The sequence below is a fragment of the Phascolarctos cinereus genome, unplaced genomic scaffold (assembly GCF_003287225.1).
Source record: "Phascolarctos cinereus isolate Bilbo 61053 unplaced genomic scaffold, phaCin_HiC Scaffold_8;HRSCAF=390, whole genome shotgun sequence".
Classification (NCBI taxonomy): Eukaryota; Metazoa; Chordata; class Mammalia; order Diprotodontia; family Phascolarctidae; genus Phascolarctos; species Phascolarctos cinereus.
The window spans coordinates 4,498,587-4,512,665 of NW_027556291.1; the positions used below are offsets into that span (position 1 = coordinate 4,498,587).

The 14,079-nt window shown below is 45.0% G+C and overlaps 1 pseudogene across 1 annotated transcript; it reads right to left on the minus strand.

Moving 5' to 3' along the window:
- Positions 1–1,238: 1,238 nt before the first annotated feature.
- On the minus strand, positions 1,239–13,834 carry LOC110202697 (small ribosomal subunit protein uS2 pseudogene; annotated as a pseudogene). The gene is made up of 3 exons (XR_002322780.2): positions 6,119–13,834; positions 4,718–4,864; positions 1,239–2,866 (listed from the first exon to the last, which is right to left on the minus strand). The product of XR_002322780.2 is annotated as a small ribosomal subunit protein uS2 pseudogene (transcript).
- Between the last annotated feature and the right edge of the window lie 245 nt (positions 13,835–14,079).

Sequence of the window (14,079 nt, forward strand, 5' to 3'; positions counted from 1 at the left end):
AGTCCCACCGGGAGTAGGCAGAGCATTTATTCTGGGCTTTTTCCTCACAGAGCCACCCTGGGGAATTTTTTTGCTTTACATCGTATCATTTCAATGCAGGATCTCTCTGGAAAAGCAGCACCAGGTGTTGTGCTGGTAGATTGTCATTAGCTTCCAAGGCATCCGTGTTCTGCACCCCATTGCCTTTCTTCATGTAACATTGCCATCCACTTTGGCTGAGCAACACCTTGTGTTTACACTCCCTTGCTTCAAGGGCTTGTATTTAATTTTGTTTCATTTCATTCCATTTCTGTCCCTTTAATACTATGCAAGTCTGAGAGTTTCCCTTCCACAAGGGCCATGAGCCATCTGGCTGTCACAGCCCTGTCAAAAGGCATCTGATGTGGGGAAACACAGGCAGGGAACCATTTTAGTTATCTCTCTCATTGGGTTCAAACTTGGGCCCCTCTTCAGTTTCTGCCTCTCCAGGTGGTGGGCACTGCGAGAGCTCTCTGGGAGGGGCATGACTGAGATACAAGTGTTAGAGGAGAGATCTACAGGATTAGAGACTGTGAGAGTTGACAGGGGCCTCAGCATCCTTGTGGTCCAGCCTACACACGCAAGGAATGCTCCCGGAAATGCACCATTACTGAATGCCGAGCTGGTGGGAGGCGGATTCCATTTAACACTAGCCTTTCTCTTGCATGGCTTCTTTTCTCTGCTTAGAACTATTCTGTTTCTATAAAATGGGTAACTTTTTAACTAAGAGTTCAATTGTAAATACATATAAAGATTACTTGTTTTGCTTGGGGAAAAAAAGAGATGTAGCTGGCTGATAGGAACTAAGTAGCGGGAAGAGCTCAGAGCCTGGCAACAGAGGATTTAATACTTGGAAGGGGAAATGGAGGCATCTGCATATGTACTGGGAGCCACATTCTCCCTCCCCTCTCACTTGTAGGACTCTGGGAAGGCACAGGGAGCCTACTTGCTGACCCCCAACTGCCCTTTATCCTGCAGACAACCCTCCTTAACTGTCCCAACACTCTACCTCCTTGAGGACCCCAAAGGCACCTTTTACGTCATAGGGCACAGACACCGCCTCTCCTCATCCCTCAGCACCAGCTAACAGCAACAATGGGATGTTTTGATGGATTTCTTTCCTTTGCATCTAATTTGAGAGTGGAAGAGGCTATATCTCCAGCCCAGTCACATACCAGGATACCTGGAAATACCTGCTTCCGCCTCTTCCCCCCCCCCCCCCCAAATATCCCAGTGTCAGCTGTGGTGACTGGGTATTCTTTCCTCGAAGCTGAGAAGAGAAGGGGCCTGACAGTTTGGTGAGAGGGGCTGCTGATGGCAGCTGGCTCTCCTTTGCCTCCAGGTAGGGGGAAGGGCGCAGTAGGATTCACTAGCATCCTAGATGTACAGGTACAGTGAAGATACTTCCTGGGTTCAGGTATAAGGTCAAATGTGAAGATGTCCTTGTGATAAGGCCCCATCCCCACAGGGTGGGACTGTTTTGTCTTGTCCTTCTCCTCTTTCTCCCCCAGTCCTTCCTCAGCCCCTACCCTTCTGGGGCACACTCATGATGAAGTCAACATTTTTAGTTTTTGTGGGTCATATTCTAAAACTGGTGACATTCTAAACTTGATTCTTTAAGGATATGAAGATTTTTTTTGACATTTTGTGAGCAAATTGTAACATTCTAGGATTACATTATTCTCAATTCAATAATATTCTCCTTTTCCATAGTGTTAATGTTTTCAGAGAGAAAATTTGATCTCTGAGGCCTGCTTTCACGGAATTCTCCCAATTTTGGTAAATTATTGTCCTCTTTATGACATAGCTGAGGGCTGCAGGGAATGCATGGAACGCCCCAGCACTGCACCTGCGCTGCCTTTCTTACTCCCTACTGCAAGGCAGGTATGATAGATCTTAGTGACCTGAAGAGAGAGGGAAGCATATGAATTGATGACTGGGGCCTCAGCATCCCAAGCTTGGGGGGCCCCACTGGCCACAAGACTGCTTCCCCTTCCCATCGAGGCACATGCTGCTGGCCTGCGGCTTCATTTAATTTAGAGGTGCCATAGAGCTCAGTTGTAAGAAAAAGAGTCAAATCTGTGGCCACGCTGCTGCCCCAGATCTGGAATCTCCTCTCTCAGTTTGGATAAACTCTTTCATTTATAAGCCATAATCAATATATAGTGGCTTCATTAAAAAAAAAAAAGACTAGCCCAAACATAAGGAAAAAGGTTTCTGAGCTTCTGGATGGGATGTTTTACCCCTAATCGTGTTTAGACTCCTCCTCCCGCTTTGCCTCCCACACTTCCTTTCTGGGGGGCTGGAGCAATAGTCCTTAAGTACTTGTCTTTCCCTTCCTTGCCCCTCCAAAGGTCACAGGCTGTGCTCTGCAGTGACTGTCCAATACTGGCTCATATATCTTCCCTCAGGGTTCTAGGAGTAGCCCTGAAAGGTTGGCATTGTATTCTCCTCAATATCTACCCCCCCCCCCCGGTGATTTGCTTGATCATCATTGCCTGCATTTCACCAGTTGACTTCAATTTGCTGTTATAAAGGTCTATTCACTGAGAAGATACAGCAAGAACAGAAGTCTGTTTTCTCCCCCAAAAGCCTCTGTCCCACTTTGGTCCCCGAGGAGAGTGGGGTCCAACTCAAAGCCTTTGCTACAGCGCATCCTGAACGTGGCACAGCCAATGGGCAGAGTCACTTTCTGGCGTCTTGGCAGCTGAGCTGGATCCCCGTCGTTCCGTGGGACTGTGTTGGCAGACCAGGCTAGGCAGATTACAGACTTTGCCTTGGACTCCAGCTCTCACGCTTCTGGCCTTTCGAGGGCACTAGATCCATGCCATCTTCAGTGTACGTTCACCTAAGGCAGGGAGGAAACAGCCACAGGGCTGTGGGTGAGATAAGTAGGCTCTTGGTACTAGCGCTCTCTGCCTACCTAGAGACTTAGGGTAGTCCTTGCCTCCTCAAACACAGCCAGGCAGGACTGAAAAAGAAATAGCATCCCTTTTGCTCATAATACCTTTTGAATGTACGCCCGGTTGTGGCTTAACAGCTTCCTTTACTATGTGGTCAGTGGACTGGAGATGTATAGAATACCCACACACACTCCAAAGTCAGGGAGCAGGGCATGCCCAGAAGCAGATTCCTCAGCCTTCACGTGTGGCCCTCTAGGCCCTCGGGTGCAGCCTTTTGACTGAGTCCAAGTTTTACAGAACAAATCCTTTTATGAAGGGGATCTGTTCGGTGAAATTTGGATTCAGTCAAAGGGCTGCACTTGAGGACCTAGAGGGCCATGTGTAGCCTTGAAGCCACAGGCTCCCTACCCCTGGGCTAGCCTCTCTTCCCTTTCTTTCCTACTCCTTCTTTCTCTCCTTCCTTCCCGGTTTGCCTTCCTCCCTCTAGTTGCTTCCAGTTCTCTCTTTTTCCTTCCTGCTCTCCCTCTCCCTTCCTTCCACCTTTCCTTCTTTTCTTGTTCATTCCCTCCATCCTGCTCTCTTTCCTGCTCTCCTTCCTTCCCTCATCCTCCTCCCCCTTCAACCTCTCCTTCCTTGCCTCCCTCTGTTACTGTTTTCTTCCTTTATGATTCTTTTCCTCCCTTCTTCCTTCCTCTCTGCTCCCCCCCCCCACTTCTGCCTCCTTTCTAACCTCCCTCCATCTGTAATGGGAGCCTGGACAGCAGACCTGCAACAGGTATAGAATGTACATATTCCAGCTTGGGGAGCTGAGCCCTTCCATTACATAGCATTATTCTTTTGCAGGTTCCCCAGTCTCTTCCATGTGGTCTGACAGTCCATGCTTTGAGGATGGTGTTCCATTGGCCAGGCCCCATTATATCCCCATCTCTCCTTTCCCTCCTTCCTTCCTTCTCTCTTCACCTTTGTCTCTGTCTTTCCTTCCCTCCCTCCCTCTCTCCTTTTCCTATTGTGCCTCCATCCCACTGTCCCTCCCATTTATCCTCCCACTTCCTCTCTGCTTTTCCTCCCTTCTTTCTATCCTTCCCTTTTTCGCTGCTTTCCCTCCCTCCAGCTTTCCATCTACTCCTTCCTTCTTTTTCACTCTTACCTTCCTTCCTTTCTTGCCACTGCTTCTTTCCTTCCCATTCTACTGAACTCCCTCACTACCTGTCTCTCTTCCATTGGTTCTTATCCTTCCTCCCCCTCTCCTTTCAGCTCTTCCTCCCCCACATGGATCCCTTCTTCCCTTTCTTCCAGTTATGTCTCCTTCCCTGTCCCTTCTATTGATTCTCCCACCCTCCCTTCTAATCTCTTTCTCTCTCTTTCCCTCCTGGTCTACTTTCCTCCCTTCCATTTTTTTGCTCTTTCCCTCCTTTCTTCCTTCATCTTTCCAACCTTGCTTCCTTCTTGGCCTCCTTGTCACTGCATCTTTTTCTCCCTTGTGTTTTTCTTTACTTTCTCCCCTCTAATTTTCTTCTTTTTTGCCTCCTTTTATAGTTCTGTCTTCCTCTCTCTCTCTCTCTCTCTTCCTCCCTCCCCCCCTCCCTTTTTTTACTTTCTTGAATTGTAAATTTTTATTGGCATCATTTTCATATATCACCAATGTCCCACTTAAAAAGACAGGCTAGATTCTCTGCCTCTCTTTTCTAAGGTGGTCTTTTTGTTGAGACCCTGCCAGATTTCCCCTGGATTTCTCAAGCTCTCCCCCTCTCTTCCTCAGCTGCACCGGCTCATCTGCCTTCCAGTTGTCAACTTACTCCTCCAAAAAAGGATCCAGTTGCAAGAAACACTTCCCACTGGGCAACTAGCATCTGATTCGAAGCCTCTGGATCTCCTGGACTCATGAGGTATTCACCAAGGCTGAAAGTGTTCATCTCTCAGGATTGCTGTTTGATGACCTGTGGCTAGGGAAATAGGTAAAAAAAAAAAACCCAAAGAGATTTGTCTGAGGTTTGTCTCGTGCTGACCAGGTAAGCCCATATTCCTGTAGCTACCACAGCTGCTGATGGGAAGGTAGAAGAGAGAGAACCCCCTCCCAGCCCTGCCTCCCCCAATGATAAGTCTGAGGGAGAGCTGGCAGAATCAAAGTAATGAGTCTACTCTGAAAGGGCCTCTGGGCTCTTTTTACCCTCCCCTTCCCCAGCACTGTGTCCCTCCCCAACTATGTTTCTGTCTCCTTCACTAGCATCTTCCTCCTCCTCCTTTCCTCTCTCTCTGTCTCTCTGTCTCTGTCTCTCTCTCTCTCTCTCTCTCTCTCTCTCTCTCTCTCTCTCTCTCTCTCTCTCTCTCGTTGCCTCCAATTCTATCTCACTGTCTTCTTGCTGTAGTCTCACTGTCTCTCCTCCCTCTCTCACTCTCTCCCTCTTACTTTTTTTGGCTAGGCAGTGGGGTTAAGTGACTTGCCCAGGGTCACACAGCTAATAAGTGTTATGTGTCTGAGGTCAGATTTGAACTCAGGTCCTCGTGACTTCAGGGCTGGTGCTCTATCCGCTTCGCCACCTCGCTGCCCCATTCCTCTTACTTTTAGACTCTTTCTCTGGCTCTATGTCCCTCCATCCTTCAATGGTTTTGTCTCCTTTACTAGATGTCTTTTCCCCTCTTGTCTCTCTACATTCATGTTCCCTCTAATTTTCTCTTGCTCTGTTTCCCTTTCCTGGTTCCCTTTTCTCCCCAGCTCCATCTCTGGCTCTGGCTCTTTACCTCCATCCCTGGCTCTCCCCTTCTTGCCTTTTTGTTGTTGTTCCCTTCACCATTTTTTCACCCTACTATTCTTTCTCATACTGTCTTCTTGCCTGTGTAGTGGGGACCAGTACGTGGAGCATGAATGAGGATGGTCCTGGGCTCTGTGTCCTTTCATCACATTGCCCTGACCCCTTGCTAAAACACACACACACAATCAGTGGCTCCTCATTTGGCCCCCTGATTCAGGAAGGGCTGCCCACTGAGGACAAGTCGGTACCTTTCTTTCTCTTACTCTCTTTTAAGGAGGCTTGGGACTCTCCCTTGGATTTCCTTCCCTTCCCCTTCTCCCAGATGCAATGACCCATTCTCTGGACATATCCATCATCTCCGTCACTGGATCTTGGTTCCTCTCGGTCTGTCACTCCACCCATCCCTAGATCCCTCAGCCCCTCCCTCTGGACCTCCTTGATCATTACCTGTATTCCTCTATCCATAGATCCACTCCTTCTGTTACTTGATCCGTTGCATTTTCTCAGTCTGTTGTATAGCTCCATGTGGGTCTGTCTTGGTCTCTCCTGACCCTCCTATTCTTCTATCTTCCTTTCCCTCCCAGGCTCTTCTGTTCTTCCCACTCTCATTCTACCCTTCCCTTTTGTCTGCTCTTTCAGCCTGTGTACCTCCTTCCTGGTATCCACACCTAAGTCCCATCTGTCGCTCCAAATAATCCATCAGTCCCTGCCTAAGCCTCTCCATTAATCCATATCTCCCTGTATCATCGACCACTTCCAGTATAGGTTTTTCTAAGCATGTAATTCTGACTTGGTACTTTAGTTTACCCTTCCGTTTCTCACTTTGGTTGTCTTTCTAAGCATCTAAACCTCACTTTGTAGATTTGTCTTTTCACCTGTCCCTCGATGTCAGGATCTCAGCATACATTCCATGTCTAATTCTTAAAATCTTCCTTTCCTGGCTCTCTGTGTTTCTTGACCTGTCTGTCCACCCTTTACTGGTAGGACTTCTCCTTTCATGTATATTCACTGTGCTGGTATCTCCAGACAAGAACCTCTCACTTGGTACAGTTCTCTTTCCGGGCATCCCTAACTTTTTGGTTGCTAACCATCCATCTCTCATTTTACCAATTTCTCCATTCATCCATCTCTTACTGTCTAGTTTGCTCTTCCATTCATCCCTTGCCTTTTTCTTTTAACCATTCATTCTTTTATGCCTCCCAAGACCTTTTCAAACATCAGTCTCTGAATGTTTAGGTCTTGCCATTCATTCACCTGTCCTTGTCTAGATCTCTGTAGTCATCTATTTTTCAATTTCTATCTCTCTCCAATCACAAAACTGTCCACTTTTAAAAATTTATTTATTTATTTATTTTTAGTTTTCAGCATTCACTTCCATAAGATTTTGAGTTCTAAATTTCCTCCGTCTCCCTTTTTGATCTATACACTCACCCATCTCTGACCAAGTATGTCTTGTCTTTCATGTATTCTTCTCTGACAGTCTAACCATCCATTTCCCTTTGCCAAGCTATAAACATTCACTCATCTCTGCCTTGCCAATTTTCATTTCAACTATTTCACTTCATATGCTTCTTGCCAGTCATTCGTTTTCTACCATCTAGATTTCACTATCCTGTCATTTCTCACATTCTGGGTCTATCCATTCAGCCTTTTGCTAGTTAACCCCTAACCCTAAATTACCCTTTCTGTCCTTCTCAATAAATTCTCTCCTTCTCTGTTTCCCTTCATCTATTCATCTCTCACTCTCTAGGTATACCCATTCATCCATCACTCAGAGGTTGCATTTCTCACTCAGCTGGTCTTTCTAAGTAGCCAAACATCAGTTATCCTTCTCTCTCTTAACCTGTTTCTCACTCTCTGGATCGCTCCAAACATTCCCTATTTCCTTTTCAAGCTCTCTCCTTTCACGCTTTCCTGCCTATCCCTGTTTCACTGCTCAGGCCTCTGCTTTCACACATACCTCAAAGTGCAGCTATCTCCAGCCAGGAATCTCTCACTCACTACAACTCTCTTTCCATACATCTCACCCACCAACCATTTCTCATTTTCCCATTCTCTTGATTGAGCTATTTCTTACTGTCGATTCTTTTTTCATAATTTTCTTGCATAGCTCTCATTTTCCCCTAATTTTTTCTCTACCATTTTTATTTGATTTTCTAAATTATTTATTTATTATTTGTTTGTTTTTGGCTAGGCAGTGGGGTTAAGTGACTTGCCCAGGGTCACACAGCTAGTGAGTGTTATGTGTCTGAGGCCGGATTTGAACTCAGGTCCTCCTGACTCCAGGGCCGGTACTCTATCCACTGCAGTGCCACCTAGCTGCCGCTTTTTTGCTTTTTTAATCTCCTTCTTTATCTCTTCTAGGAATTCTTGTTGAGCTGCTGTCAATTCTGCATTTTTTCCCTTGAGGCTTTACTTGTAGATGTTTTCAAGTCATTGTCCTCTTCTGAATTTGTGTCTTGAGCTTTCCTGTCACCAAAGAAGCTTTTTATGGTCATCTTATTTTTTTGTTATTTGTTCATTTTTCCAGCTTACTTCTTAATTTTGGACTTTATGTTAGAGTAGGGCTCTGCTCATCTCTGGGGACAATGACTGGCCTGAGTTTCTGTCTTTTATGTCCTGCTGCTGCTCTCTCAGCTTGGTCTGGGGGCATGGATGTTTTTGGTGCTTCCAAGATGTTGTAATCTGGGGAGTAGTTTGGTCACTGCCCTCCTGATCTGTGCTCTGGTCCTTGGCCCAGATAATTCCCTTGTTCCGTCATGACAATAATTGTTCCTCTCTGCCCTGGAACTGTGACCCAGACCAGGTAGTAGGAGATGGAGCTGCCAAATGATACCTGAACCTGCAGCCAGTGCTAGTCGAGAGGACCCTGGAGATCTCTTTGTGCCCACTTGTTCAGTCCCCTTACTGGCCTGGGGACAGAGCTGCTTTATGCTACGGCTCCCACCACAGCCATAGCCCAGTGCTGCCACCACCACCCAGGGCTGCCTCAGCTGTTCTTTATTCCTGGCCAGCCCCCACCCCATTGTTTGCATATGTCTCTTTCTGTCTTCCAAAGCTGCTGTGGGCCAGAAAAATGTCTCACTGTTACTTTCTCTTGGATCTCTTGAATTTCTTGGTTCTCTTGGATTTCCTGAATTTCTCTGGATTCAATTTGCCATGTTTTCTGTGATCACTGTAGAAGCAGTTTTGGGGGAGCTTCGGCCATTGTGACCCTTCGCTCTGCCATCTGGACTCTGCCTTCCAGATTTTACTGTCCAGATCCCTTTTCCTATTCATTACTTGCTGCTTACATGTAGTCATTCATTCTTCTGTGCCTCTGCAGGTCTCTTCAGTCATCAGTCTCTCAATGTTTAGGTCTTGCTGTATTCATCTCTTCTTGTCATTCACTTTTCACTCTCTGGCTCTTTCCAGTCACAATAGTCTCCCCACTTTTGTCTATATTCATCCATCTGTCACTATCTAGGTCTTGCCATCCATTCATGTCTCCTTCCCTCAGTTGGTCTAAAGATCCCTTTGTCCATGGCTATGTCTAGCCATTCATTCATTTCAGCCTTGCCAGTTCTCAATTCAGCCATCTTGCATTGCAAAACTCTTGTCATTCATCCATTTTCTACAATTTTGATTTTACTATCAATCACCTTTCATGTTCCAAAGCTCACTCTGTTGATTTCTCCGTTCACCTGTCTCTCACTGTTAGGATCGCTGCAAACATCCATATCTTCTTCTCAAGACCTTTCCTTCCATGCTTGCCTACCTACCTATCTGTGTTTCCACTGCTGTCCATCCTTCACTGTTAAGGCTTGTCTTTTCATACAAATGTCATTGTACATGTATCTCCAACCAGGAATCTCTCATTCACTACAATTCTCTTTCCATACATCTCTCACTCTCTTGGTATCTCTCTCTCTCTTTTTTTAAGGCAATTGGGGTTCAGTGACTTGCCCAGGGTCACACAGCTAGTAAGTGTCAAGTGTTTGGTCTGAGGCCGGATTTGAACTCAAGTCCTCCTGACTTCAGGGCCAGTGCTCTATCCACTGCGCCACCGAGCTGCCCCTCTCTTGGTATCTCTTACCATCCATCTCTCATTTTCCCACTTTCTCCATTCAGTCATCTCTTGACATCTTTGACATTCTTCCACTTGTTCCTGGCCTTTTGGTTCTAGCCATCCATCATTCTAGACTTCTCTTGTTCTGTTTTCATAATGCAGAATTTTCTCCATACACCCATCTCTCTATACATCCATCTCTCACATTTTGGGCACCCATTCCTGTCTCTTTCTCTAAGACAGTTTAACCATCATTTCTCTTTCACTAGTCTAACTATTCATTTGCCTCTGCCTTGCCAATTCTCAATTCATCCATCTCACCCCTGCATAACTCTTGCCATTTATCAATTTCTTACTATCTCGATTTCACTATCATTCACCCCTCATATTCTGGGTGTCTCCATCTACCCTTTTGTTAGGGTTTCCATAGCTCTGTCTTTCTCAAGCCTTTGTTCTCTCCCTGTCTAATTCTGTTTATCCATTCATCCATCCCTTCCAAATTAGGTTTCTCTAAGCACATAACTCTCACTCATTTCTTTTTTTTTTTTTTTGGTAAGAAACCAGTTTATTTTCCATCAGCATTTTTCCAACACTATTAGAGCATGTGGGGTAAAACTTAAGACCACTCTGTGGTAGTTCCTACCCACTTGGTGGCCTGAGCAGTAGGAGCCTCAGACCAGTCCTCCGTAGCTGGCTGAGCACTCCAATCTTTGGTAGGGAACTGCTGAATGGGCATAGATGGCACCTGTAGTCCCTCAGACCAATCAGCCACCTCTGGTTGAGTAGCAGTGAATTCTGGGGCAGGTGCAGTCCATTCACCCTGGAACTCCTCCTTTGTCACGTCCTTCTCAGCTGCGGCCTGCTCTTCCTTTTCAATCTCCTCTGGATCCCTGTAGGAGTAAAGATCGGGCATGACCTCCCATGGGTGTTCATGGGAAATGGTACCACGCATATGCAGGACTTCACGGGCCAGCATCCACCACATCAGACCAACTGAGTGAGCTCCCTTGTTGTTACATGGAGTGGCAATGTCCACATAGCGAAACTGTGTTGCACAATGCAATGGTTGGAAGGTTAACGTACGATGCTTCAGTAAGAGGCTGGTGATCTGCCTGAGGATCAGTGACCACCAAGAGGCGAGGCTCCCTGAAAGCTGCCTGGATCTGGTTAGTGAAGGTGCCCAGTGTGAAATGTCCAGCAATAGGTGTGGCGCCAGTGGCAGCAGCAGATTTCAGAACAGCTTGCTGGCCAGTCAGTGTTCCTGGATGAGATGACACTAACATCAGCTGGATTTTCAATGGCAACAATAGCACGAGCTGCCAGCAAAAGCTTTTCCCAAGTTCTCTTCAAATTGATGATGTAGATACCATCACTCTTTCTTTTGTAGATGTACTGTTCCATTTGGAAGTCCAAATTGGTGCCACCCAAATGGGTCCCTGCAGCAAGGAATTTGAGGACATTCTCCTCCTTCATCTGCAAGACATCTAGGGCTCCGGACATTGTGAAAGTTTCCCTTTAAAGTTATGACAGAAATCGAGAACAACGCCGTATGGAACCCTCCACGGGGCAGCGCGGAAGAAAGCTCACTCATTTCTTCAATACAGCCATCCATCTTTTAATCTGGTCTGATTTCTAAGCGTCCAAATCTTATTTGGCGAATTATCCATTTACCTGTCTCTTACTGTCTGGATCTCTGCAAATATCCATTTCTCCCCAAGATCTCTCATTTCATCCTTCTGCCTATCTGTATTTCCATTGCTATTGATCCTTAACTGTTAAGGCTTCTCCTTTCACTCATACATGCATCTCTAGCCATGAATCTTTCACTTGGTACAACTCTTCATACATCTCTCAATTTATTAGTTTCTCTTACCATCGATATCTCAGTTCCCCAGTTTCTCCACACATTGATCTTTTGATGTCTTCTACACTCTTCCATTCATTCCTGGACTATGACTTCTAGCCATTCATCATTCTAGCTTTTTCTTGGTCTGTTCAACCATCAGTTTTACAATGCCCAATTCTCTCCATTCATTCATGCCTCACTGTCTAGGCATGGGCACCTATTTGTGTCTCCTTCTCTAAGACAATCTAATCATTCATTCAGCTCTGCCTTGCCAATTCTCAATTCCTCCCATTCACACTGCATGACTCTTGCCATTCATCCATTTCCTGCTATCTAGATTTCACTATTGTTCACCTCTAATATTCTGGGTCACTCTATTCACCATTTTGTCCCTTCCCCTCCGATCTACCTGTTGAGTAAGACAGATTTCTGCACCCAACTGAGCGTGTACATATGTTCTTGCCTTTTTGAACCAGTTCAGTTGAGACTGAGGTTCAAGAGTTACCTGACCTGTCCCTGCCATTTTCTTCTTCATTTTAAATACTCTTTCTTGTGCACCTCTTTTATGTGAGATAATTTCCCCCATTCTTCCTCTACCTTCCCTCTCCTCTCAATGCATCCCTCTTTCTAAACTTACCATTCTTTTTTTTGAGACCATTCTAACATATTCCACTCACACCTGTACCAATCTATGGAGATCCCTTCTAACTGCCTTAATAGTGATAAAGTTCTTAGGAGTTACATGTATCATCTTCCCATCTAGGAATGTAAACAGTTTCAGCTTATTAAGTCCCTTATGATTTCTCTTTCATGTTTACCTTTCTGTGCTTCTCTTGAGATTTGTGTTTGAATGTCAGATTTTCTATTCAACTTTGGTCTTTTCATCAGGAATGCTGGTGAATCCTCTATTTTGTTAAGTGTCTATTTTTTCTCTTGAAGGATTATACTCAGTTTTGCTGGGTAGGTTATTATTGGTTGTAATCCTAGCTCCTTAGTCTTTAGGAAATCACATGAGAAACCTTCTGCTCTTTTATCCTGGTAGCTACTAAATCTTATGGGACCCTGACTGTGGCTCCAGAGTATTGAGTGTTTTCTTTCTACATGCTTAAAGCATTTTCTCCTTGACTAAGGAGCTCTAGAATATGGCTGTTATTCCTGGGAGTTTCATTTTGGTATCTTTTTCAGGAATTAACTATGGATTCTTTCAATTTCTATTCTAGTTCTAAAAAGTGTGGGCAGTTTTCATGTATAATATCTTGAAATATGATGTCTAGGCTCTTGTTTTGATTTTGGTTTACGTAGTCCAATTATTCTTAAAGATCTCTCCTTGATCTATTTTCCAGGTCAGTTATTATTCTGAAGAGATATTTCATATTTTCTTCTATTTTTTCATTATCTTGACTTTGTTTTATGGTTTTTGATCACACATGGTGTCATTAGCTTCCATCTGAGCAATTCTAATTTTTCAAAATTTTCTTCAGTGATGTTGTGTACCTCTTTTCCCCTTTAGCCAATTCTGCTTTTTAAGTATTTATTTTCTTCAGTATTTTTGGTGCCTCTTTTTACAAGCCATTGATTCTCTTCAGATATTTTTCTTGCATTGCTCTCATTTCTTTCCACAGTTTTTCTTCTAGTGCTCTCATTTGAGTTAAAATTTTTTCTTTTGCTTTGTTTTGGATCTCTTTCTTTAGCTCTTCTGGGAATTCTTGTTGGGCTTCTGTCCAATTTGTACTTTTATTTGAAGCTTTGCTTGTAGATGTTTTCACATCATTGTCTTCTTCTGCATTTGTGTCTTGAGCTTCTCTGTTCTTTAGTATCTTTTTAAAGGTCAGATACTTTTTCTATTGTTTGCTCAATTTTCCAGGCAACTTCTTGACTTTTTAACCTTTATTTTACACTTGGGTTCTGTTAACCGCTTGGGGCAAGGGGTGTGTGTGTGTGTGTGTGTGTGTGTGTGTGTGTGTGTCTGTGTGTCTGTGTGTATGTATGTATGTATGCATATCGCTATCCCAAGTATCAGGATTTTTCTCCTTGCTGTTTTCACAGTTAGTTCTCAGGGTCTGTTACTTTTCAGTGCTTTAAAGGCAGTGAGATTTGGGGAGAAGGGTGATCACTGTTCTCCTGGTCTGCCTCCTGTTCCTTACTTAGCAAGGGCTTTTGTTCCTTTTAATAGACCATGCTAAAGCTTCTTTCTCAGCCCTGCAACTGTTACCAAGAAACAGAACCCTTGTATTCTCTCTGCTCCAGAACTGTGACCAAGGCTCCTGCTTCCTTCTGATGGCAAATACTCCTTTATACCTTGGAACTGGGACCTGGTATTGGGTAATGGTCAGTGGAGCAGCTAAGTGGCACCAAGTCCTAGGTTCAGGGCCTGCATCAGGGTCATTGTTAATTAAATTATGACCAGGTGTCCTAGCCCCTTACCATCTCTGGGTTGTTGCTGTTCTTGCAGCCTTCAAGGCCAATGGTTGGAGTCACTGCCATGCTGTGCTCCAGGCTAGCCCGGACACAGGG